This window comes from Theobroma cacao, chromosome 6 (genome assembly GCF_053813885.1).
Source record: "Theobroma cacao isolate CCN51 chromosome 6, ASM5381388v1, whole genome shotgun sequence".
NCBI classification, from domain to species: Eukaryota; Viridiplantae; Streptophyta; class Magnoliopsida; order Malvales; family Malvaceae; genus Theobroma; species Theobroma cacao.
This window is the reverse complement of record NC_142644.1, coordinates 24,103,268-24,130,084: the sequence shown is the minus strand read 5'-3', so window position 1 is coordinate 24,130,084 and position 26,817 is coordinate 24,103,268. Positions and strand designations below refer to the sequence as shown.

The 26,817-nt window shown below is 32.9% G+C and overlaps 1 protein-coding gene and 1 non-coding gene across 2 annotated transcripts in view; both read left to right on the top strand.

Moving 5' to 3' along the window:
- The window catches only part of LOC18596048 (putative LRR receptor-like serine/threonine-protein kinase At1g05700), a 47,278-nt gene that overhangs the window by 9,568 nt on the left and 10,893 nt on the right, over positions 1–26,817 (top strand). The gene's annotated exons all lie outside the window — the stretch shown is intronic.
- Positions 18,278–18,384, top strand: LOC148762213 (small nucleolar RNA R71). The gene has a single exon (XR_016027284.1). It is a non-coding gene; the product is annotated as a small nucleolar RNA R71 (small nucleolar RNA).

Genomic DNA, 26,817 nt, shown 5'->3' with positions numbered 1-26,817 from the left:
GCAGGTGAAGATTAGGAAGAAAAAAAGAAAAAATTCAAGATATGCATTTGACGGGTGTTAATTTGCAAAAGTTAAAACATACTCAAGCAGAGCTAAATAGCTTGACTCGGGATGAAGAGGTGATGTGGAGATAACGTTCCCGGATTGAGTGCTTACGAGATGGTGATAAGAACACAAAATTCTTTCATCAGAGAGCTAAAGAGAGAAGGAGCAAAAACACAATGTGGGCTATAAAGAAGGAAGATGATGCATGGACAGAGTCACAAGAAGAGCTTTATTAGGAGGTCAGTAGTTTTTTCTCTCAAGTATTTACTACATCGAATCCAACAACGCGAATTGTAGAAAGATGGACAGGAATTCAAGCTAAGGTAACGCCTGAGATGAATGGGCAATTGAATGGTGAAATTTCGAAGGAAGAGGTAAGGCTAGCTTTGTTTCAGATGCACCCCATGAAAGCCTTAGGCCCTGACGGTCTCCCTGCATTATTTTTCCAAAAATTTTGGGAAAACCTTAAGAATGATGTGCATAAATATGTTGTTGAATTTTTGGAAGGAAGGATCCAGGATCCAGATATTAATCATACACATCTAGTCTTGATTCTAAAAGTCAGTTAACCGGAGAAAGTGAGCCAATTTCGTCCAATTAGTCTGCGTAATAACTTTTACAACATTGCATGCAAAGTTCTCACAAACAGACTAAAACTTATCTTGCCAGCCGTCATTTCAGAAAATCAGAGTGCTTTGGTATAAGGCAGGCAAATATCAAATAATGTCATTGTCACCCAAGAAATCATCCATGCTTTACATAACAAAAGATTGGGGAAGATAAGCAATTTTGCTCTTAAACTTGATATGAGCAAAGTTTACGACAGGGTGGAGTGGACTTGTGTTAAGGAAACAATGCGAAAGATGGGCTTTAAAGGAATCTTTATTGATATGATTTGGAGATGCATTACAACGGTGTATATTCGGCATTGATCAATGGTGTACCAGGACAGAGATTTATACCCTCGAGAGGTTTGCGTCAAGGTGATCCACTTGCTCCTTTTCTTTTCGTAATTGTGTCAGAAGCCCTTTCTGGCTTGCTAAATTGGACTAAGGTGGCAAAGAGCATTTTGGGAATGAAGATATGCCATAATGGAACAAATATTACTCATCTTTTGTTTGCAGACAATAGTATGATTTTTGGAAAGGTCAAACAGCAAGAAGTACAAGCATTGAAGGAAATTTTTGAAAAATATGAAGCTGCTTCAGGTCAGAAAATCAACAAGGATAAATTTGGTTTGTTATTTAGTAGAAATACTTCAATAGAGGATAGAGCAATGGTAAGTCAAATGCTTGATATTAATGAAGCACAATGGGGTGGTATGTATTTGGGAATGCCTTTAGTTGCAGAAGGTTCCAAAAAATAGATTTTCAATTATGTCAAAGAAAGGGTTGTTAAACACATCTCAAATTGGAAAAATAAATTGCTATCTGCAGCGGGGAGAGAAATTCTTATTAAATTTGTAGTGCGAGCAATTCCAACTTACATTATGAGCTATTTCAGGCCATCGAATTCCATCTGTCATGAAATTGACTCTATGATTGCACAATTTTGGTGGGGTGGAAATAGCAAGGATCAAAAAATCCATTGGAAGAATTGGAAATCGATGTGTGAATCTAAATTTTTAGGAGAAATAGGTTTCAGAGATATCAAATGTTTCAATTTAGCCATGCTTGCGAAGCAGGGTTGGAGACTCCAAATGAAAGAACCTACTTTTGCTTACAAAGTTCTTAAAGAAAGATACTTCCCTACTATAGATTTTTTAAACACGCCAATTGGTGCTAACCCAAACTATTTATGGAGAAGTATTCGGAAGAGTCAGCAAATGGTCAACAAGGGATTAATCTGGAGAGTAAGTGATGGTTAGAGTATTAGCGTCTTAAAGGATAATTGGATTCCGTATGAGTCACCTAGGCTTTTCACTTTTTCTGATCACTAAATTGATGATGCTATGAAGGTTTCAGAGTTGATTAATCACAGAAATATGACATGGCATGAAGAGAAAATTACCACTTTATTTCCTCCTTATGAACGTGGTTTGATTTGGCAATTCCTTTGGCTATAAACGACCTATTGATAAACAGGTTTGGTTCTATAATATGCATGGCCACTACTCTGTGAATTCGGGGTATAAAATGACTCACTATTTTATGTCGTTGCATGATGCTGGAAGTTTAAGTAGAAATATAATGGGTTTTTGGAAATGAATTTGGCATCTAAACATATGAAGGAAAGTCATTTTGTTCATGTGGAAGGCAATTAACGGTATTCTCCCAACTCGTCAAGCATTAACTCAAAGGCACATTATTACTAAGTTAATAGCCCATCTTGTGACAATGAGATGGAATTGGCTTTCCATTGTCTTTGCTGTTGCTTGATAGCTAGGGCAGTATGGTTAATTTCGAAATAGGGTTTTAGGCAATTAGAGGTGATGTTCTCTTTTGTGCAAGATTGGATATTTCATTTATTCCACATGGTGGAGAAAAAAGAGACAGAAGAAATTGTGAGAGTCTTATGGGCTTTATGGAAAGCACGTAATATGACAATTTTCAAGAACAAGAGTTATGAGCTGCTACAAGTAATAGAGTTAGCTGGCAATTTGATAGAGCAATACAAGTCTATTAATGGGGTAAGGATAAGGAGGACGAACTCTCAACAACATAGAACATGTAAATGGAGAGCGCTAAGAGGAAGAAATTGAATGTGGATGCAACTACATTTGAGTTAACAGGTGAAAGGTGGATGGGAGCTGGCTTTGTTGTTTGTAATGTATCAGGGGAGGTCGAATTAGCTGGCTCAAAAAGAATGCACACAGGTCAAACAATGGAGGAAACTGAATTAGTTGCCTTAGTTTGGTCTCTACGTTGCTGCCAAATGGAGAATATGATGATAAAGGAGATTGAAATGGATTGCAAGGTGGTGGTTGATTGGATTAAACGAAAACACTTGTCTGGTGTCTTAGGCCATATTGTAGAAGATTGCCTTAATCTAATAGTGAGCATTGATTGTGATGCTATTCTCCATTGTCTAAGAGAAGGTAATGAAGTGGCGCATTTGTTGGTTAAAAGGGCAAAAGACATGAGTGAGGAAGCGATGGCTTGGTTTGATTGATCTCACATGCCTGATGATATTCAACTTGTTATCATTCGAGAGGCTAGAAGTTCATTTGAAGGTGGTTAGGTTGAGGATGGATATTGCAATCCCAATGATTATATGATTCAAAGGGTACTCTTTTCCTTTACTCATGGTTTTTATCCCTCAGGGTTTTTTTATGAATAGGTTTTTAATGAGGCTCTTTAACCATGTAAAGGGAAGATTTCTTAAGTTATAGTGAGTATTAGTGATTGTCTCTTTATATATTTATATGTCAGATTTAATTCAATTTAATAAGGTAATGAAATCATATTTCACTCCAAAAAAAATATTTATTTTTTAATTTTTTAATTTTTTTAAAAACAAAATTATTATTAACTTCAGCATTGTAATATCATTTTAAGTCTCTTGCTTAGAACGCAAAAGACTTTCCTAACACAGAGAGCTCCAATCTGGATAAAGAGAATATGTACATTTGTCAAAAAAAAAAACCAGTCATTGAGTAAACAGTGGCGTTAACATCAAAAGGTCCTAAAGGCTCTCATCAAAAGCCAACAACCTATAAACAAAAAGTGGGCAGCTTAACAGGATCCAAGACAGGCTAACCTAATTACCACTACTCCTGTTTCATACAAACGTCGAAATTTACTTACACAACTATCCATACTTCCACTAGTTGCAAAAGCCATTCTATCCACAAATGTGCAACACTTTGATCAAAACTCAATGCATACTCATCAGTTGAATCCATCCGACACAGCCTTATTTCTTCATTGATTGTTTCTGATTCCCTTGTAAACTCCTTACCGCCCATAAACCGCAGTAGCAAAAACATCCACATAGTCCCAAAAATAGCACACATAGAATTTATATTTGATGCAAACTTGACACAAGCTCACCAAATGCTATTATCTCATTAATAAAGTAAAATTAAAAATCTTTAAGGACTTAAACTTAAATATTAAAAAGTTTTCGGTAAAATAGCATAATCTCTTAATTTTTAGTTATAATTCCATGTGAATCCATTAATATTCGAAATGCATAGTCCGCTCCAAAAGAATATCTTTCACTTGATACATAAGTTTAGCTATTAGTCAATCGTTAATATTTCTTTAGTTTGATGACATATCAATATTGAAAAGATAATTTTACTCTTCATAAATTGTAAAAATCACCACATCATATGAACTATAATTTTTCATTTTTAATTCTTTTTTCTCAGGCAAAGGAGCGCCAAATCTGGCTTCAGTCGGATCTCTCTCCCCCCGAACTCCCCAGGGGAGCCACGCCCCTACCCCTGTGCTCCCCATGGATGGCAAGATTCAGTTGTGAGGAACGCGATCGACGTTCCTTTTGAAGAGCACAATCTGCGTTCCTTTTGAGGAGTGCAGCCAAATTGCACTCCTTATCGGGAATGCGTTAGATCTAGCCAGATCTAGCCATGGATGGTGAGATCTAGCTATTGGGTAGCCGACCGATGAATGGGAGCATCGTCGATCGACTACATTTTTAAAAGAAAAAAATAGGAGAGAAAAAAGAAAAAGTATTTTAATCATTTCATATTTTTTATTAACGGTGTTTGCACTTTTGGGTCTCATTATTCATATCAAAAATTAATAAACCCATCTTAAATTATGCTTAAAAGTTTAAAGAGTCTGGGTATTTTACCCAAAAGTTTTTAATAATTAATTAAATAAAAAAATTTCCTTTTTTTTCTTTCCCATTCTTTTCTTTTGTTTGATTCCTCTTTGTTTTTTCTCTAACTCTATTATCTTCCTTTTCCCCTTCTTTTTCTCCCATTAAAATTAAAGATTAAAATATTTTCACTTTTTCCTAAAACCTCTTTCACGCTTTTTTCATATTCTTCAGCAAGTATTCAAATTAAAATCCTGTTGAATCCCTAAGAGAAACTGCTGCTGAAACTTTAAAGGAAAGAAAAAAATGAGAAATGTGGTATGGAAACTTTATTTTTATAAAAAAAAGAGAGAGAAAGAGAGTTGTTGAGCCAAAACGCTTTGTAGAAGTAATTCTTTTGTTAGTTAGCATTGGAATTACATGGGTGGGTAGCTATTCGATTTGACCATCAATTGTGATAGAGGAATCCTATCACAATAAAAAAAAAGAACACTATGAGGCCATCCATCCACTGCGAGAGGTGTTTTTCATGGCCACTTTGGGAATTGGAAATGCGGCTTTTCAGATACACTTCAAAATTGTTTTGCATATGGAGCAAAATTATGGGGTGTTTATTAGAGTTTGTCGTTGGCATAGAATGAGATGTCACCAGGTGATGTTGGCTATGGCCAACAAAATCGCTGCAAGGTAATTCAAATGAAAATAAATGAGCCAAATACTAATTCAGACTTGACTTCAACTATCAAAGATTTGTTGAAGAAGGAATGGCAAGTTAGAATAATTTATGTGTATCTCGAATCCAATCGTTTAACAAATTTTCTAGTGAACATGGCCTTTTAATGTCTTATTGGCACGATACTTTTCAAGGATCCTCTTAGAAGCAATGCATCAAATTTATTAAGCAATGTTGTGGAATTGAATTCTTTTTTCAAATAAATGTACAATTTGTTATGAAATATAACTTGAAAGAATAACTATGAGAAAACGTATATAGAGAATAAGAAGATCTTATTTGAGTTTGTATTTACAAATGAAGTGAGAGCCTTATTTATAGGCTAATAACCCGTATCTAGATAAAATTTACATGATATAGATATACCAAGGGATTAGATGGTTAGATTAAATCCTAATGTTAACCCAATCTAATCTACATCCGAATCTAAATATACATAACATAATAGATATTCACGCATATATTCATAACACTCCCCTTTGAATATCCATTATATTAAGAATATGTCTTAGTAAAACTTTACTAGAAAAAAATCTCATGGGAAAAAAATCCGGTTGAAGGAAAAAAATACATAATTCTTTTCAAGACTACACTTTTAAAATACTGCCTCATTAAAAACCTTATCAAGAAAAGCCCAGTGGGAAAAACCTTGATGAAGGAAAATAGTATAGTACATATTTTATTTCCCCTGATGATTGCATTATTTAAGATCTTTAAAATAGCACATTCCAATCTTTTGTACCAATTTTTCAATTGTTGTAGTAGGAATGGCTTTGGTGAATAAATCTACTGGATTATCACTTAAACAAATTTGTTGAACACTAATATCACTGTTTTTTTGGAGATCATGAGTGAAAAAGAACTTTGGTGAAATGTGTTTTCTCTATGGCCTTGAATGTATTCTTCCTTTAACTAGAGTATGCAAGTGGTATTATCTTCATATAATGTTGTTGAAATTTACTTATTGATTGACAAGTAACATGTTCCTCAAATATGTTGAGTTACAGATTACATTCATGACTTGACTCATGAGTTGTCAAAATTTCTGTATGGTTAAAAGAAGTAGCAAATATAGATTGTTTTACAAAATACTATGAAATAGTCATACCTCTACATGTGAATAAGTAACCTATCTAGGATTGAATCTTGTGCAAATCAGATAAATATTCTGCATCTGCATAATCAATTAAATTTGATTTTGATACATTTGAATAATATAAACTCATGTCCATTGTTACTTGGAGATATAAAAGTATATGTTTAATTCCCTTTTAATGTTTTCGAGGTAGAGAAGAACTATATCTTGCTAATAAATTTACAGCAAATGATATATCAGATCATTTATTACTAGCAAGATACATTAGTGCTCTAATTGCACTACGCTATGGTACTTTAAAACCAAGAAGTTTTTCATAATCCTCACGAGGTTGAAAATGGTCTTTTTTCACATCTAGCGAACTTACAATCATTTGTGAACTCTATGGATGTGCTTTGTCCATGTAGAATTGCTTTAGCACTTTTGCTATATAATTTGATTTATGGACAAAAATTCCATTTGTTAATTGCTTAATCTAAAGACTCAAACAAAACTTTGTTCTTCCAAGGTCTTTTATCTCAAATTCTTTTTTTAAATAATCCACAACTTTTGATAACTCTTTAAGAGTTCCAATAATATTCAAGTCATCAACATAAATAGTAATTATGATAAATTTAGATCCAAATCTTTTTATAAAAACACATGGGTATATAAGATCATTTTATAACCTTATTTCAACAAATATTCACTAAGGCCAGTCACTAAGGTGATTATGCCATATGCATTTAGATTGTTTTAATCCCTATACATATTTATTTAATTTAATTGAAAAAAATTTTCAAGAATTCAAATTTTGTGCTTCAAGCAACTTAAATCTTTTAGGGATTTCATAGAGATATCAATATCAAATGAGCCATATAGATAGGCTGTAGTTACATTCATTAGACGCATTTTAATCTTCTCATATATTGTCAGACTAATTAAATATAAAAATTATAATTGAATCCACCACAAGAGAATATGTCAACCTTGTGCGTTAAGTTGTACTTTATATATCTCACAATCTCATTTTTCTTATTTTATTTTTGTACAGATACGCATTTGGATCCCACTAGTTTTATACCATTTGTTATATGGACTATAGGTCCAAAAATTTCACATTTTACAAATGAATTCAATTCCACCTAAATTGCATCTTTCAACATAGGTCAATCATTTCTATGTCTACATTCTTCAATAAATGTAAGTTCGAGATCTTTTTTTTTATAATATTAAGCGTTACATTATATCCAAAAATATCGTCGAAGTTTATTTCATTTTGATTCTATCTGTTCTTATCATGACATAATTTATTGAGATCCCTACATTTTAATGATTTCAGGTACTGAAATTTCTTCTGAAATTTTATCAATTATGTCAGGAGTTTTTTCTAAAGTGTTTGTTTCCTCTTTCTGACCATTTTGAATATTTGCTCTTTTTCTTTTTCAAGGATTTTATCTTTAGAACTGATTAGTTTTCCACGCTTCTAGCATACCTTGTCATACACGAACATCAATTTTAAGAGGAGCATTTACACCTGGTATAAGAAATTTAGTTATTCTCTTTAGGTCAGTAAATATGTTTGGCTACTAATTTGTTATATTTTGCAAATGAATTATATTTTGAAATTCAAGTTCACATTAATTTGTGTGAAGATCAAAACTAGATAATGATAATGCATTTCAAGAAATTTTGTTTTCCAGCTGCTTATTTTCTCTCCCTAATGTTAGAAAAATTGTTTCATCAAAATGACAATTGACAAACCTTACTGTGAATAAATCTCCTCTTAATAGTTCTAGATATTTAATTATAGATGGAGATTCGTATCCAACATATATTCCTAACCTCTTTTAAGTACCCATCGTTGTGCATTGTGGTGGAGCAATTAGGACATATACAGCACATCTAAAAATTCTTAAATGAAAAATATTTGATCCCCTGACCATTAACCAATTGTATAAGGAAAAATTTATGATAACTCGTTGGCATGATACGTATAAGTGCTATTACATACAAAATGGTAACTCCTTAAGCAAAAATGGGGAGTTTAGTTTTCATAAGCAATGATCTTGCAATCAGTTGGAAGTGTTTAATAGACGATTCTGCTAGACCATTTTGTGTATGAACATAAACAACAAGTTGTTCAACAGTTATTCCAACTAATATGCAATATTTATTAAAGTCTTAAGATGTAAATTCAACAACATCATCAATATAAATAGTCTTGATTTTATAATCAAGAAAACGTGCTCGTAAACAAATGATTTTGGTAAGTAATCTTGCAAACGCCAAATTGCAAGTTGATAATAGGCATACATGTGATTATTTAGTGGATGCGTCGATTAAATTATAAAATATTTAAATGGTTCATGTGGCGAATGTATGGGTCTGCATATATCATCCTAAATACATTCCAAAAATGTTTGAAATTTAGTCCCAACTTTAGCTGGTGATGGCTTTATAATTAATTTATCTTTAGAGCAAGCAACACAAGAGAATCCATTAGATTAAAAAATCTTCTAGTTTTTCAATAGATAACTAAATAAATTTTCAATAATGTTTTGCATCATTATTGAATCGAGATGGCCAACTGGTCATGCCAAACATTAGAATCATTAGTAAACTTCTGATTTACTATAGTATAAGTTTCAATCATTCTAATACTTGTGTAATACAGTTTAGAGAACAAAGTAGGCAATTTTTCCAACACACACTTCTTACCCTAGATAATAAATCTAATATAGAGGTATGAAGTCTCTTTTATTCATTGTCTCAACATGATATCAATGTAGACAAATATATTTAAAATTTAATATATTTCTTTGAGACTTAGTTGAAGATAATGCATTCTCTATTATAAACTTTGTTCCTTTGAATAGTAAAATATTAACTCTTCCGAAGCCTTCAATTAATCTTGTACTACTAGATATTGTATTGACATTAGCTTTTTCCATTATCAAGTGAAAAAGATATTTCTTATTTTTAAATATAGTATACGTTGTAGCAATATCTGCTAGACATATATCTACATAATTGATCTTGGATTCAACGAAATTAATATGCATTTTTTTTAATAAAATAAGATATATACAATAAAAAACTTGCAAGTTAATATAAGAGAATATTAAATATATAATTAATTATTAAAACACATAACAAGAAGTATCATTTAAATATAATGAGAACTTATAATAATATCTTCATAATAAGGTTATGATAAAACATATCAACAAACTATATAGAAATTTTATTTTTGGATATTTCGAACCAATCAAATGATCAATTCCTCCTTCAGGGTGGACAAGAAAATTAGCAACATCTTGATGTGTTATATCAACTTGGTCATGATTGAAATCAACTTGAAACAATTTGTTGCGATATTTTTTTTCTTTTAGCTTTTAGTGATGCTTGATAAAGTTTAACAAAATGTTTCAACATATAACAAGTATGTGACCAATGACCTTTCATACCACATAGATGACAAAACATTTTCTGTATTCCTTTTATTCTATCCACTTTTGTCTTTTCATTTAATCTCATCACTATTCATCCACTTCTAATTAGTTAAAAGTATCCATCCATTTCTAGTGGGTTAAAAATATTCATCCATTTCTGGTGAGTTAAAAGTATTCAGCCACTTTAGTGGTTTGAATGTATCCATTCACTTTTGGTGGTTAAATGTATTCATATATTTCTGTTAATTTAAATGAAAGCACCAAAAAGATATCAAGCCACTTATCTAATTTCCTAAGTCACATCCCTGATTTGCTAAAACCAAAAATCAAATACCAACCATTGAAATCCTTTTGAAGTTGGAGATGATGTAACTAATAATACCAAAACTTAAGAGATTAAAAAATCGTGCTGATGACGTATTATGAAATATAACTTGAAAGAACAACTATGAGAAAAAGTATATAGAGAATAAAAAAAATCTTATTTGAGTGTATATTTACAAAAAAAAGTGAGAGGCCTATTTATAAGCTAATAATCCCTTATCTAGATAGAATTAAAAAGATAAAGATAATACTAAAGGATTAGATGGATGGATTAAATCCTAAGCTTAATCCAATCTAATCTATATTCAAATCTAGATATACATAATATAATAAATATTCACACATATATTCATAACACTAATTTTATTTCCTTCAGTATGATTCCATTAAGATTAAATGATAGCCATTCTTACATGGTTGATAGTTGATATTGCCCTACTTCTCCATGTGGTAACAATTTAGTCTAAACTAGCCTAGCAACAGAATAGTCTTTTAACATGTGTAGCACTGATTCTTCCTTTAACTTGTATTGGGGACAAGAAGTTTCATTTGATAGGCGTCGACAGGCTATCTCCTTATTGGTAAGAATACATTCTTGTAGGCACTAAAGTAAAAACATCCATATATGTTGCGATCCACTCCATCTCCATGCCAACTTCCATATTCCACTATTTACTTCCACATGTGAAACTAGTACCTTCCTCAATATTTCATAAGCAAAGGCCACTGTAAATTGTCCAAATGATGACGGCATCTAATAAGGTTTATTTGGTAAAGTGGAAGAAATAGGTGGGATTGAGTTAGCTATTAAATTTAACTTCCCATTCAGAAATAAAAAAGCTAACCTGTTTAGATCCCATTCTCCATTTGGCAATGTGAACTCATTAACAAAACTATGGTCTTCAAAACTCATTCCCATGGTTCTAACAACCTCTATTAATGGTTGTTCACCAATTTAAACATCAATACAAAACCGTGCAATTTTACCATTACAAATTCCTAGTGAACACTCTTCTTAAAGACATCCCAAAGTTGTAACACCCCGTGTGAAGAAATGGTGGTGGTGGGGCCTGCCAAATGGATAGAAAAGGAAATGATGGTAGGGGCCGGCTGAATACAATCAATAAAGGTAGAAAAGAAACTAAAATATTTGAAAAGTAAATTGACTTGTCAAAATAGGGATAAGGTCGGCTGGAGAAGGACCAAGAAAAAAAAAGAAAGAGAGAAAAAGGAAAAGTCACCGGCCAAGGAAGAAAAGGGAGACAAAGTGCTGGTGAGAGAGCAAAAAAATGGCAGCATGAGGGTAAGAAAGAAAGGCTGTGTTGCTGTCGGTTTGTACAAGAAAAATGGAGGTTGTTTGCTGTCGAATTGTGAAAGACAAAGCGGGCTTTGTTCTGCTGGTTTGTGCAGGAAAACTGGAGGTTGTTTGCTATCGGATTGTGAAGGACAAAAGAGGCTTTGTGCTGTCGATTTTTTAGGGAGGTAGGGGAGGTTGTGAAGTTGATTTTGAGAAAGAGAAGGCTTACCGGGCGGTGCAAGTGAGGAGAAGGGAAGGTCGATAGGTTGAAAAAGGAGAAAGAAAGAAGGAAAAGAAAGGAAAAAGGGAGAGAAGACAGGTAGGATGTCGACAGGGAAAAGAAAGAAGAAAAAAGAAGAAAAAAAGAAAAATAAAAGGTGCTGCTGGCCAAGAAAAAGAGAGAGAGAGAAAAAATGGGCCTAGCCCAATAAGAAGAAATGGGAAAAGCCCATGAGAAGGGCCTAATGGCAACAAGAAAAGAAAAGTCCAAAAGAGAAAAGAAATGTGGAAACTTGGGCCACCCAGCCCAAATTGGAAGTCCAAAGTAAGATAGTGTACTATAACGGCGTGCCGGAGCAAGTGATAAGCAACCGGCAAGTAGAAATAGTGATGTAGTGTCCCTCTATTATGAGGTGAGTAGGGGGTGTCAATTTTAAAATTTTCGTAAATATATACCTACACGTATGATTTATTTTAAACGCGAAAATTGTGGATAGCATGTGCTGGTATCAATCTTAGGAAATTGTTGTTGCAAATTATGTTTAGAAATCATTTTGAATATATATATATATATATATATATATATGTATAAATTATATGCAAAGTGTTTTGAAAATCGGGAAACAAGCCCTTCACACTGTTTTACCTCAAAATTTGTGTTTTATATTTGTGCAGTGTGCATTCATGGTTATATTTCTTATCCACCATGCAAATTATTGTCTTGAAATTCCTGCATAAATTTATTTTGAGAAAATGATAGATTTTATTTATACCATTATGGATGCTTTGGAAATAATTTTGACACAAGTTTTCAAGGACGTAATGTAATTTTAAAATGGTTTAACAAAATGAGAGATTCAAGAGTAGGCTGGTTGTCACTTCGGTTAAGTGTGACCCTCGTGCACGAGTGAGCTCTAGCTAGAGAACCTTTGGGAGGCTGACGGGTGGCTAGGTGTGGCAGGGACCATGACCTGTGATATATGTATACATGGCTAGGCCATTAGATGATTACGCGATTGTGACCGCTTGATTCTCCAATGTCGGCCAACATTGTTGAGGTTGCCATTGCATGTGGGATCCGGTGGAGCGAGGCTCCCAAAGGTTATTACGAGGTAGCGGGACCATTGAGTTTATTTGATTTCTTACTCGAGACAAAAATCTTTTTAGGTTTTCAGACTCTTATTTCTTGCATGGTGAAAACAAAATTATGCGGTTTCCCGCAACTCCCCCTAGTTTTACTGTTATATGAACTTTACCCTCGCGTGCAAAGTGATTTGTGAACTGTGTATAAACCTGGTTATTATTTGGTTTCGCGATAGCTTGCCCAATTTTATTGACTTGATTTGAGTATTATATGAGATAATTTCGACTGCAGAGATCTTTTACGAACACGAGGTTTAAAATGATACTTTACTAATTTAGTTTGAAAATGGTTATTAACCTTCTCACTGTACTAAAGTTTACTTACTTGATTTGACGTATATTATGGTGGATTACGAGTTACAAAAGATTCTCGATATTTTCTTTTATACATATAAGGCACAAATCCCCGTTTGAATTAAATATTTTTATCCACTCTTGCAATTTTTATTATTCAAAATCTCTACCTTATTACTTGTTTCTCATTTACGCCCTACTCATGGAGCCGATGATCACTGAGTTTGTGAGACTCACACCCCTTTTTTCCCCTTTTTGCAAACAGGGATCGGCCTAATGTGTAATCATCGACATGTATGGTCCATCGCAAATAGGTAAAGGCATCTCATAGCATTTTATCTTGAGTCGCTCTGCTGTTAGAGGTCGAGTCGTAGCACTTTATTTATTAAGTTGTAAATGAATATTGATTTTGTTATAAGTAAATAATTGAAGAAAGTGAATTTCGATGTATATACTTGTGATTAAATGGTTTAAAGCTTGAATTGATTATTGTGTTTATGATTTAAAACTTGAATTGATTGTATGAGAGTATATTATTTTTAGTATCAATATGGAATGGGATCGTATATAGTGAACTAACGGGCATTTTGAGTAAGGCTTGTTCAAGACTTGGCGAGTCTTTCCCAAAGGTCTCGGACGTCGGTAGTGATCGAGGAAGGGTCGTTACAAAAGTTGACTTATTGAAGCCCAAAAACGAAAGGAACCCATTCAATCTACATTGTCTGGTATCAAAGATGACCTCATGTTATATTTTCCACAAACAATTGTCACCCATAAAGCATTTGGTTTAGACATAAAATACCAACATACTTTGAGTATAAACACATCATTCATAGTTCTTAAACAACGAATACATAAGCCACCTTCTTTAGGTCTGCACACATCTTTCCAACTCATAAAATGAATTTTTTTATTATTCAAGTCTCCTCCCTAATAGGAAATTATGACATAGTGTCTCAATTCTCCCACATATACAAACCAGTATAGCCATAGTTTACATTGAATAATAAGGTATAGTAGTAAGAACCAATTTAATTAAGTTGAGTCTACTTACAAAAGATAGGGAAAAAGCGTTCCAATAGCTTAAAAGACTGCAAATTTTCTCTTCAAAGTATCGGAAAGATAGCGTACCTTTGCCCCAGTGGATTATGGGAATTCCCAAATACTTTCCCAAGTCTTCTGGACAGATAAATTATGAGTTAGAAGCTTGATAACTCTATTATATAAAGTTATTTCGATACATTTTGGAGGCTTAAGTAGCTAAATCTTTGAGATTTTATGTTCAGATTTTAGTATTTTAGGTATTTTTCTAATTTATGTCTAATTACATGTTGAGTAGTTAATTTAAGTTATTTAAGTTAAATTTTATGTTATTTTGTTCTAAATTACTTTAAGAGTAGTTATTGCTAGTTTCTTTTATTTCTTTTGTAGGAAATTTGATGAAAAATGCTCATTTTATGAAAATCCGTGTAAGTATGGTGATGGCTTCATTCATATATGTTGCGGTATTTTGACCATATCTCTCTCTACAGAACTCCAAATGAAGTTATTCTTAAACCATTAGACTTCTAAGAGGAAGGGATACAACTTTTATGTTTACAACTTCGCCCAGTTCTCATCGGATCATGGTCAAAATATTTGTCTAAGTCAGAGCACTGTAGAAGTATGCATGGACTAAACATGATGCAGTATTTGAAGCATAGCTTTCAATCCAAATTTCAATTGATGTAATTCTTGAGCCATTGGAACGCTAAGAGACAGGACAAAAACTTTTATGTTTACCACTTTACCTAGTTTGAAACAGATAAGGGTAAAAATCATATTCGAATTTAATAAACTGCTGCATTGTTAGAAGATCAAGGCTGCAACACTAGTGAAACGAAGCACACAACAAATTTTCTAGAGAGCTCAACACCGTAGTGCTAGGTGATTTTTCAAAAATAAAAATTTGACATTATTTTAGAAATTAGGTTACTTGGACCCTATTTAAGGGACCTTTTTCAGAGATTTTAAAGAGGAGGTAGAAAGCAATTATTTTGGAGATTTGGAGCTAAGAACAAAGCAAGAATACAAGAGAATTTGATAGAGAATTGAGATTGCAAAGCTTTAATAATTAGTTTAATTCTCTACTTTTGTGTTTCTTTTATTTTCTTTGACTTGGATTCATGGCTAAATTTCTTTGAATGTTGTTTTTATTAGTTATCATGAGCTAAATTATCTTTCTAGGATTATGGTAGATTTCAACATGTAGTTTGCATATTAGTTTCTCTTTTATTTATCATGAATGGGTGTTGTTTTGCTTATCCAAATCTGTTCTTAATGCTTTTGATTATCTGGCCAACAATTAACTAATTTGTGAATCTAATTGAGATTCGACAGAGAGATTTTAGATTGGACTAAGGTTTGAATAGTGTATGTTCACGTCACTTAGGTGATCTGATTCACGATTTTGGTAGACATATGCCAATTACCATACATAGCCACATTAGGACACTTGCTTAATGAACTTGATTTAATTTATTCTTACAGACATATAGTGAACTAATTAAGTTAGGTATTTGTACAAGCAACTTGACGGAGACTTGTCCATAGCTTTGGATTCTAGGTTAGTAAAACCACCCGAGAAAGATAAATAATAAGAAAAAATGGTATTAAATGAAATGTTGAATGAACCCATAATCCTAGGTCTTTAATATGCTACTTTTTTTAACTTATTTAGTTTGTTAGTTTATTTAGTGTTGATTTTTAATTGTTTTTAAGTAATTTTTTTGTAATTTTTTGATTACTTAAATAAGATTAATTTGTTTTATAATTTTAGTATTTAGTGAAACTTTAGAAACAAATCTCCGTGGGAATGATACTCTACTTCATCACTATATTACTTGTTCGATGCGTATACTTGCATGTGCAAAATTGATAATAAAGTTAAACTATTAATGAGGTCTTCAAAAGTGTTTTTTGAATAGTAAAAGGAGGTTTTCTCCTTGCTAACTTTTTCTCTTAAGAAAATACAAAAGTCATCATAGCACCCCTATTTGTAATTCTTCCTTCTCAGAATACAGCCTGAGGCTTAGTCCATTAGCCATGAATGTGCTCGTATCCTCATTATCAATCTCTATTATTCCACATGGATAAACCTTTACCACTTTGAAAGGACCCATCCATCTTACTTTATGTTTCCATGGAAAAAGCTTAAAGTGTGATCTAAATGATAACATTACTTGTTGTCAAACCTCAAAAGGACTACTGGATGGTGGTGGAGGATGCTCTTTTGGTGACTGCTTGGGCTTAATATGCAGAGGTGGTAGCTTAAATTTAAAGATTGGTGCTTGCTCACTTATAAATGGAGAAACAGGCTCACGCTTGCCATCATTAACTGACTTCATTTAATAACAACTAGTTGTAAAGGCAAGATGTTTACTTGCTTTGAAAATATTAAACTCAACTACTTTTCTCCAACTTTAAAAATTATTTTGCCTTCCCTCACATCAATGATTGCACCAACAGCAGCCAAGAATGGTTGTCCCAAGATTAAAGGAATTTCCACTTCTTCTTCCATTTCAAGCACAATGAAGTCCATTGGAATGTAGAGATGCCCAACTTTAACCAACACATCCTCAATAATCCAAACAAGGTATCTGATTGTTCTATCTATTAATTGCAAAGAAACTGTTGTAGGTTGTATCTCATCAAGTTCAACTTTCTTAGCAATTGACCAAGGCATAATTGAAACACCAGCACCCAAATCACATAGAGCATTAGAAAATTTAAATTTACCAATAGTACAAGGGATAGAAAACCCCCTAGATCCTTAAGCTTTGGTAAAAGCTTGTTTTGAATTATAGCATTGCACTCCTTAGTAAATGTAACTATTTTAAAGTCTTCTAGTTTCCTCTTCTTGGTTAGGATGTCTTTCAAAAACTTAACATAGCTTGGCATGTTTTCCAAAGCTTCAGCAAATGGATATTTATGTGGAGCTTCTTGAAGACATGGAGAAATTTCTCAAACTGCTTCTCAAGCTTTTACTTTTTCAATATTTGTGGGAAATGTGGTGGAGGATAATTTGCTTGAGCCTTCACTTGATTTTTTAGCTTCCCATCATCTTTCTTTTCAACTTCAACTTCTTTCTCAACAATTACCTATTTATCATCCATATGCTCTTTTGAAGATTCAATTGATTTTTCACTTACCTTTTCAACTTCTTTTCCACTCCTAAGGGTAACTGCATTGCATTGTTCCTTACCTTTAGGATTGACTTGAGTATCACTTGGCAAGGCACCTTGGGGTCTATTATTGATGGAGCTAGCAAGTTGTCCCATTTGAATCTTAAGATTGCAAATTGATGCTACTTGATCCTGAATGATGTCATCATTCTTTGTCATGTAGGCATTAGTCTTTGTCATGAATTGCATGAACATCTCTTCCATAGTATGCTTTTTCTCAAGGACAAGAGATCTTACTTGTTGTAGAAAGCCAAAAGGAATGTTTCGCCTTGGATTTGAAGGTCTTGGGTTATTATTCCAAGAGAAGTTTGGATGGTTTCTCCAACTAGGATTATAGGTATTATAATATGGGTTATTTTGCTACCTGTTGAAGTTCCCAACAAATTGAACTAATTTAGGATTAGATGGACATTGATCACATGAATGGCTATCTCCACACAAATCAAAAGTTATCAAGGATTTTTGGACAACATTAACTCTCATTGTATCAAATCTTTTTGTCAATGCAGCTAATTGTGCAGTCAAGGCATTCAGTGCATCAATCTCATAAACACTAGTAGCTTTTCTAGAACCAAATCTTTTGGAAAGCCATTGGTAATTATTATATGCCTCTCTTTCAACAAATTATAAGTTTCATCAGGATTTTTATCCATCAATGCCCCACTAGTAGTGGCATCAATTGTAGATATGATTGAACTGACCAACCCATTATAGAATGTCCGAACTTGAAGCCATTAAGGAAGCCTATGGTGTGGACATCTTCTAAGCAAATCTATAAATCGTTCCCAAGCCTCATATAAGGATTCACTATTAAATTGTGTGAATGACGTTATATCATTCCTCAACTTTGCAGTCTTTACAGATGGAAAGAATTTTGTCAAGAATTTTTTAGCCAAGTCTTCCCATGTAGTAATAAATCCAGTGGGCAATGAATTCAACCAACTCTTTGCCTTATCCCTCAATGAAAAAGGAAAAAGTCTAAGTCAGATAGCATCATCAGTCACCCCATTGTATTTAAAAGTGACGCAGATTTCTAATAAATTAACCAAATGGGAATTAGGATCATCGTTGGGTAACCCACCAAACTAAATAGAAGATTGAATCATCTGAATGTAAGTAGGCTGAACCTTAAAATTGTTTGCATTAATAGGAGGTCATTTAATACTTTAGTGCAAGCCTTGTAAAAAGGGAACAACATAATCCCACAAAGCTTTGTTCTCTTCAATAATCTGAATGCTAGCATAGTTACCGTTATTATTATTATCTTCAGCCATTTTTTGATTTAGAGTTTGAACTTGCAAATTTTCCCTTCAAAGGCTTTTAAAAGTTATTTCTATCTCTTGATCAAAAGGAATAAGATTCAAGTTCCTCCTTCGCATACAACGACCAAAGATGCCTAAAAACTAGAAAAATAAAAAAAAATTGAATTAAGACTAAATTTGCTTGGTATTAGTATTAGCAAAAATTCTAGAGAATAATTTCCCGACAATAATGTCAAAAACTTGTTATTTATAATTCTACCCAAGCAAGTATATGTATCAAACAGATTGTATATTAGTAAGGAGAGTATCGTTCCCTCAGAGAATTCTTCTAGAATATTACGAAGTACTAAAATTAAAACAATTTAGTCTTATTCAAACAATTAAAATTTCAATAACTAATTAAACTAAAAATTAATTAACAAAAACTAAACTAATTAACACTAATTAAAAATCAAAGCAAAAAGATAATTGAATAAAAATCAATTTAGAAAGGCCTAGGATTATAATATCCCTCACACTTCATCTAAATCTTACATCTCTCTTTTAACTTATTCCAGTGGGTTAAATTAGTAACCTAGAATTCTCAAATATTTATAATGCTCTCCCGAGTCTCTTATAAAAATATCTACTTCAACCAAAACACTATATTCCTATGTGAATTGAAATTAAAATAGACTCATTAAGTTCAAGCTCTAATATTGGCTACATATGGCATATAGGAATATTCCTATTCTATACACAAATCAATGTATTCATTCAAATAAATAAATATGATCATATACTACTCCAATTTTAGTCTACACTAAACTCTCTTTCCCAAGTTTGTTTAGGTTTCAAGATTAATTTAATTGGTGGCTAGACAACTAATAACATTAAGAGAAAATTGGAATAAACAATTCAATTCCATTGAAAATAAGTTAGAAAGAGATTAAAAATTAAAACTACATGTGAGTTTATTTGCAATCTTAGAAAAATAAATTTAACTACTCATAATTGCATAAGTAAATAAAAACATATGAAGTTTAGCCATCAATAGTAACAAGAATAATAAAAGCTCTAGAAGAAGAAAGTAAACAAATTTTGTAGCCTTGATCTTCAATCTTCAACCTCAACCTCTAGCTTTTTGAATCTCTCTTAAGATTTTCTCCTCAATGTGTGTGGCTAACTTCTCGTTAAGCTAACTATTTATAACTAAAACTTAACATAATTTATCCTAAACTACTTTGGCCTAAAAACTCTTAATATGGGTTTAGAATACGTGCAGAGTCCAATAGACTTAAGTTAGCTTGCATAACTTTCATTCCCATAGAAATTTCTACAAAATCTCCTCTTTGATGCTACGGCACACCCCATCTAAGCCACAACACTTCCTTCGTTTCATGTGTTCTTCTTACTAACTACTATTCTCTGTCACATTCTAACGCGATTTTCTCCATCTACAAGGTAGAACTAGGCAAAGTGATCTCATGAAAGTTGTAACCCTATCTCTTAGCTTTCCAGTGGTCTAAGAATCGCATCATTTGGACATCTTGAGTGAGAGTTATAGCCAAAATACCTTAATATATACAAACAAGGTCTGAACTCCTTAAACACCTTTCTTCACCCAATTAAGCCTTATTCTTTTAAAGTCCTACAAAAACATAAAAACTAATAAATAATAACTAAACTAAGATAAATAAACATTAAATTAGCATAAAATAAAATAACTTAATAAAAATAAACTAATTAGAAACATAACTAAATTCTAACTTAAACTCAATAATTTAGCTAACTTTTAAGAACAATTTGAGATAAAAATAATTCTATAAAATAGAATTATCAAACATTGCTCGAGTTCTCATCATACCTCAAATCATTTTAATCACACAGGATTTTGGCATTTTCGATCCCTCTTACATGTAAGAGCTATGCAAAATCTCTTTATGTGTCTAAACTCATGGTTATATCTAACAACTAATGTTTTATAATCGCCTAGGCAATGAGTTATAGACCATGTATGTGAGATGTATAATGACTCTTCATTGGATACTCATGTCAATCCATTAAAATCTTTCCTAGTCATGTTCCGCTAGATCACATCATTTTTTACCCTTAGAAATCATGCTAAAGTAGCAACACCAAATCACAATTTCATATCATATATCCAAGTCCCAAAGGGTATGGAATTTGGACTACATGTGTCCTTAGGGCTCACACAGTGATGAAACGAGAATCTATTCAATCATTCCCTTTCATTAGTCAGCTAATAGCACATATAGTATGAAATGTATTTTATCGTGGATTTTCCATTTAGGGTTTGTTATGTCAAAACCACCATACGGATCTTGATCCAATCCTTGCAAAAAGGATTGACTTGAATCCCCTAAGATTCAAATCAAACTATCATTGGCTCTATGAAGTGTGGATAATCTCCATGTTTAACTCTTACGAGCTTCATTTTGATTTTAAGTCAAGGTAAAATTGCTAAGATCATTGCTCACAACTCATGTGACAAGGAGATCACAAAACGCTTGGTACTTCGAGATTATTTAAGTCTCACCCCATACGCTACTATAGCATTGAGGTGATTATCCCGTGTGAGAGGAATAATCTATAAAGCCAGGTGACAAAAATTACCTTAGATATGTGCCCTAATTAATTAACAACATTTGAACAAATAAGTCAACACAGACTTAATTTATTAATTATTCAAAAACAATAGTACATGAATATCAAATGTGTAATAACCCTAAACCCCTAAAATGCTTTTGAAAAGCATTTCTAGCAATACGTTTAGTGAATAGGTTTGCTAACACATCAGTTGTGGAAATGTAATTCAACATAACAAGACCTTGTGCAATGATGTCACGAATGTAGTGATAGCGAGTATCAATGTGTTTGGCTTTTCCATGATACTTCGGATCCTTTGTATAAGCTATGGCAATTGTGTTGTCGCAATAAAGTATAATAGTTTCACTAAGACACCTAGTAATGTTCAAGTTTTACAAGAATCTCCTTAACCAAACCACATCCTGTATTGCAGCACAGCATGTTACATACTTTACTTCCATAGTATATAGAGCAGTAAAAAGCTACTTCTTGCTACTCTAAGAGATAGCTCTGCCTCCAAGTATAAAAGCATATCCTGAAGTAAACTTTCAATTGTCTTTATCACTGGTTTGATCAACATCATTATATCCAACCAATTTTAGATGTCCACCTTGATAGCACAAAACCAAATTAATGGTTCCTTTTAGATACTGTAGTATCCTTTTGACTACAGCCAAATGAGCAATCCCAGGATTACTTTAGTACCTACTGACCATACCAACCGCAAAGCATATGTTTGGTCGAGTACACGTCATAACGTACATTAGACTTCCAACAACACTTGTGTATGGTACGTTTGCCATTTGTTTCTTTTCTTCTCCAGTTTTAGGACATTGTTCCATGTTGAAATATGGGCCTTTCTCCATTGGAATGTCTATAAGCTTGAAGTTTTGCATACGAAATTGTTCTAAGACCCTTTGAGTATAATTTTCTTGAGACAAACTCAGGAACTTCTTAGAACAATTTCTCAAGATCTTAACACCGAGGATGTTTCAGCTTGTCCAATGTCTTTCATCTTGAAAGTGGAAGACAACCACTTCTAAGTGGTGACAATTAACTCAATTTCATTCCTGACTAATAGGATATCATCCAAGTATAATGAAAGACTAAAGAACTTATTCCCTAATCTCTTTACATATACACAATTGTCCTTTTCAATCATCATAAAACCTATGAAAATGATGGCTTGATGAAAACAAAGATACCATTGTCAGGATGATTGTTTCATGCCATAGATAAAACGTTTCAAGCAACACACCTTGTGTTCTTTTCCTTTGGCTTGAAAACTAATTGGTTGATTCATGTGAATCTCCTCATTGATTTCTCCATTGAGAAATGCAGTTTTACATCCCTTTAGAACAATTCCAAATGTAGATGTGCCACTATAACCAAGATAAGGCGAATTGACGCAAACCTCACCATAGAAGAAAACGTCTCTTCATAGTCCACAGCCTCTTTTTGAGTATAACCTTCTTAGAACAATTTCTCAAAATCTTAACCCAAAGGATGTATTCAACATGTTCCATGTCCTTCATCTTAAAAGTGAAAGACAACCACTTCTGAGTGGTGACAATTAACTCAATGTCATTCCTAGTTAATATGATATCATCCACATATAATGAAAGAATATGAAAGTTATTCCTTAATCTTTTTACATATACACAACGATCGTCTTCAATCATCATAAATGCCATGGACATGATGGCTTGATGAAAACGAAGATACCATTGTCAAGATGATTGTTTCAAGCCATAGATAAAACGTTTCAAGCAACACATCTTGTATTCCTTTCTTTTAGCTTGAAAACTAATTGGTTGATTCATGTAAATCTCCTCATTGATTTTTCCATTAAGAAATGCAGTTTCACATCCATTTGGAACAATTCCAAATCTAAATCTGCCACTATAGCTAAGATAAGGCGAATTGACACAAATCTCACCATAAAAAATAAAGTTTCTTTATAGTCCACACTTTTTTTTTAGTATAACCTTTTACCACTAAACGAGCCTTATATTTGTCAATTGATCCATCCACTTTGAATTTTACCTTCAAAATCCATTTTTTTTTTCGATGGTTTTGTGCCCAGATAGAAGGTCAACTAACTCCCATACTTGGTTTTCAGTCATGGATTTCATTTCATCTCCCATTGATGGTTCATCAACATCCACAAAGATGCCTAAGAAAGATTAACCTTTTATCTCAATTCATATATTTTATCTCAATTCATATACAAGGTATTTTTCCACGTTCACTTTTTCGCAACTATTAATCTTGGTAGAGCTCAAGTGGCGGACTCCCACTGACCTCAACAATCTCTTGGATAGGATATGTTTCCACACCTATTTTCTCATGTCGGTTATACATTTTCTTAAGGCTCCTTCAACTCTTAAAGCTCAAGGCTTTCTTTAACCTCACTCATACTTGGAAAGTCATCTTTTAGAAAGTCAACATCACGAGATTCCATCTTAGTTAGCCCTTCATTAGGGTTTTCACTATACATCACATAACCCTTATAATGTTCTAAGTATCTAATAGATACGCATTTATTAACTTTAGGGTCAAGTTTCCCGTACTTATGAGATAAGTGATGTACGTACCCCATTGATCATCAAGGACGTAAGCCTTCCAAATTGGGCTTTCTCTCATTCCATAACTCATATGGAGTTGTAAGAATAGATTTTGAGGGCACAAGATTGAGGTGTATGCTGCAATCAAAAGGCATCCCCCCAATAACTTATTGAAAGGCTAGCTTGTGCCATCATCGACCTAACCATGTCTAACAAGGTACGATTCCTTCTCTTTGCAACACCTTTTTGTTCTGGAGTTCTAAATATAATTAATTGTCGAAAAATTCCCTTTTCCTCACATAATTCTTTGAATTAATAAGATAGGTATTCACGGCCTCTATCAGTGCAACAAATCTTAAGTTTTTTTTCTTTCTGATTCTCAACCTCTGCCATAAAGCATTTGAAACAATTCGAAGCTTCAGAATGATGAGACAATAGAAATATGGATCCATATTACAAGTAATCATCTATGAATGTAATGAAATAGGATACACCATTGCATGCGTTTACATTCATAGGCCCATAAATGTTCGAGTGGACAAGGTCTAGAATATGGGTGGCCCTTTTAGCTTTCCTAAAGGGCTTTCTATTAGACTTACTAACATGACATGGCTCACATGTAAGAAGTTTAACTTTGGCGAAAGAGCCCAATAGCCCTTTTCTAGCCAATCTTGACATTTTATTTTGCCCAATATGTCCTAATCTAACATGTTATTTCATAGAATCATTTATAACATCAAAAAAGAATTTGAAACAAAAGCAACATCAATATTAAAATCTAAATCTAGCATAATCAAACTGTCTTTAAAATAACCATGATAAAAAAAAGTGTCTTCAAGAAAAATAGATAAACTATAATTCTCGAAAGTAAAATTAAATCCTAAATCTGTCAATGCTAAAATTGAAAGTAGATTACATCACGCAGATGTAGTATGAAGCACATCATGTAGGAGCCATTTTCACCCATTATGCATTATGAGTTGGTAAGTTCCTACTCCTAGGACCTCTTCCTATGCTTTGTTCCCCATCATGATAAAGTGTCTACTTGTTGGTAAAAGATGGTAATCTACATATCCTACACGGTTACAGGTTATGTGCTTGGTTGTTCTTGTATCTATTCTCCAACTAAGGAGAAAATGAGCTATAAACACATGAAAACATACATAAGTTCTAAATGGTTTAGAGGACGAACCCTCTTTAGGCTCAGTGCACTCATAAGCAAAATGTCATTTCTTATCACAATTAAAGCATTTCAACTTGGACTTATTCTTTTTCCCATCACGCTTGCCTCGTTGGCACTTGGTGACTCCATCACTTTTTGGCCTTAGACTTTCAGTCTTTCCCTTTTTTGTTATCTTTTTCGCTAGGGAACATACCTTTTGCGTTTTCCAACTTGAGCTATCAAGGCAGTGCTATGGACTGCTTCTCTTTGCTTTGCCTCAAGCTCTAGATGGCGAGAAATGTCATCAAAAGTCTATATCCCTTCATTGTGTGTTAATAAAAATTTATCCCCTTGAGGACTTAAGGAGTAACTTGATGACAGCTAAGACATGCTACTCATATGTGAGATCATAGCCAACTGCTTTCATTTCTTTTATCATGGCTGGCATAGCCCTTAGGTGCTCAGCCATAGTGTGCTTGAAGTCCATCACATATTGATTGAACTTAAGTGTTAAGGCATGAAGCCTTGTAGCTATGGTTCCACCATACTTGAATTTCTATTGTTCCCATAACTATTTGGTAGGTGGGAAGTTCTCAAACTCCCCAGTGAAATCATCATGCATGCAACTTAATCGAGCAAAACACACATTATGATCTCTCTTATACCAAGTGTCATAGGCTTTTGGTCATGGCAATGCTAATCAGTGTTTCCAACTTCATATGGGTTCATTTTTTTGGTCAGATGATCGAGCAACTTTTACTCATTGAGAAAATACTAAACTTTCTTATGCTAGATATCATAGTTTTTGCAATCAAGTTTGGCACCTTTGGTCAAATCAACAATAATTTGTTTTGAAGCCATACTACTACATCATTGCATAGGATTTAATAGGCATATATCTAATTTTCTACTCAATTATAATTAGACATATTTAATTTTTACTTATATTACTAGTTCGAAAATTTCGACAAGCTAGTAATCATCAACAATAATATAAGCATGAAATTAAAATATCTAATCTAATTTAACCTTGGATTATGGGAACTACTCCCACTATCCTTAAGTATATGAACAACTCCCACTTGCCACATACAACATAATATAATATAATGAGTTCTACTAAAAAACTCTATTGATATTGATAGGTGCCCATATCCAAAATAATATTGTGCATAAAGTAAGCTCGAAATTACACCCTTTTACATGTCCTCAATAAATAATTAATACAAACAAAAAATAAATTACATCATCAAGAGCCTACTACATTAATCTACAAAAATAGGGATGTCACACTTACTTATACGTATTTATTATTTTGGAATATCAAAATCTTCCATATAAATGTTATGCACATAAAAATAGCACTAAGTAAATCATAATTTTCCAATGCTTCGAAGAAAGATTGCAATAGTCTTTTCGACAAAGCACCCTACTTTTGCAGTAATTTCCATGAAAGGCTAGAGGAGTCACAAACGGTATCTCAAAAAACCCAGTCTCTTTTCACAAAATTATCGAGACATATAATCATCGTACTAGTTGTTTGCATACAATTTTATTTAGCAAATAAGTAAAATAATTACATCATTCGTTTTATAAATTTTACCTAACAAATAATAAAATATTACAATCATACAAAATATACTTATATGGCACATAGCATTTTACAACATATGTAAAATAATTGATTTAACAAACATTTAA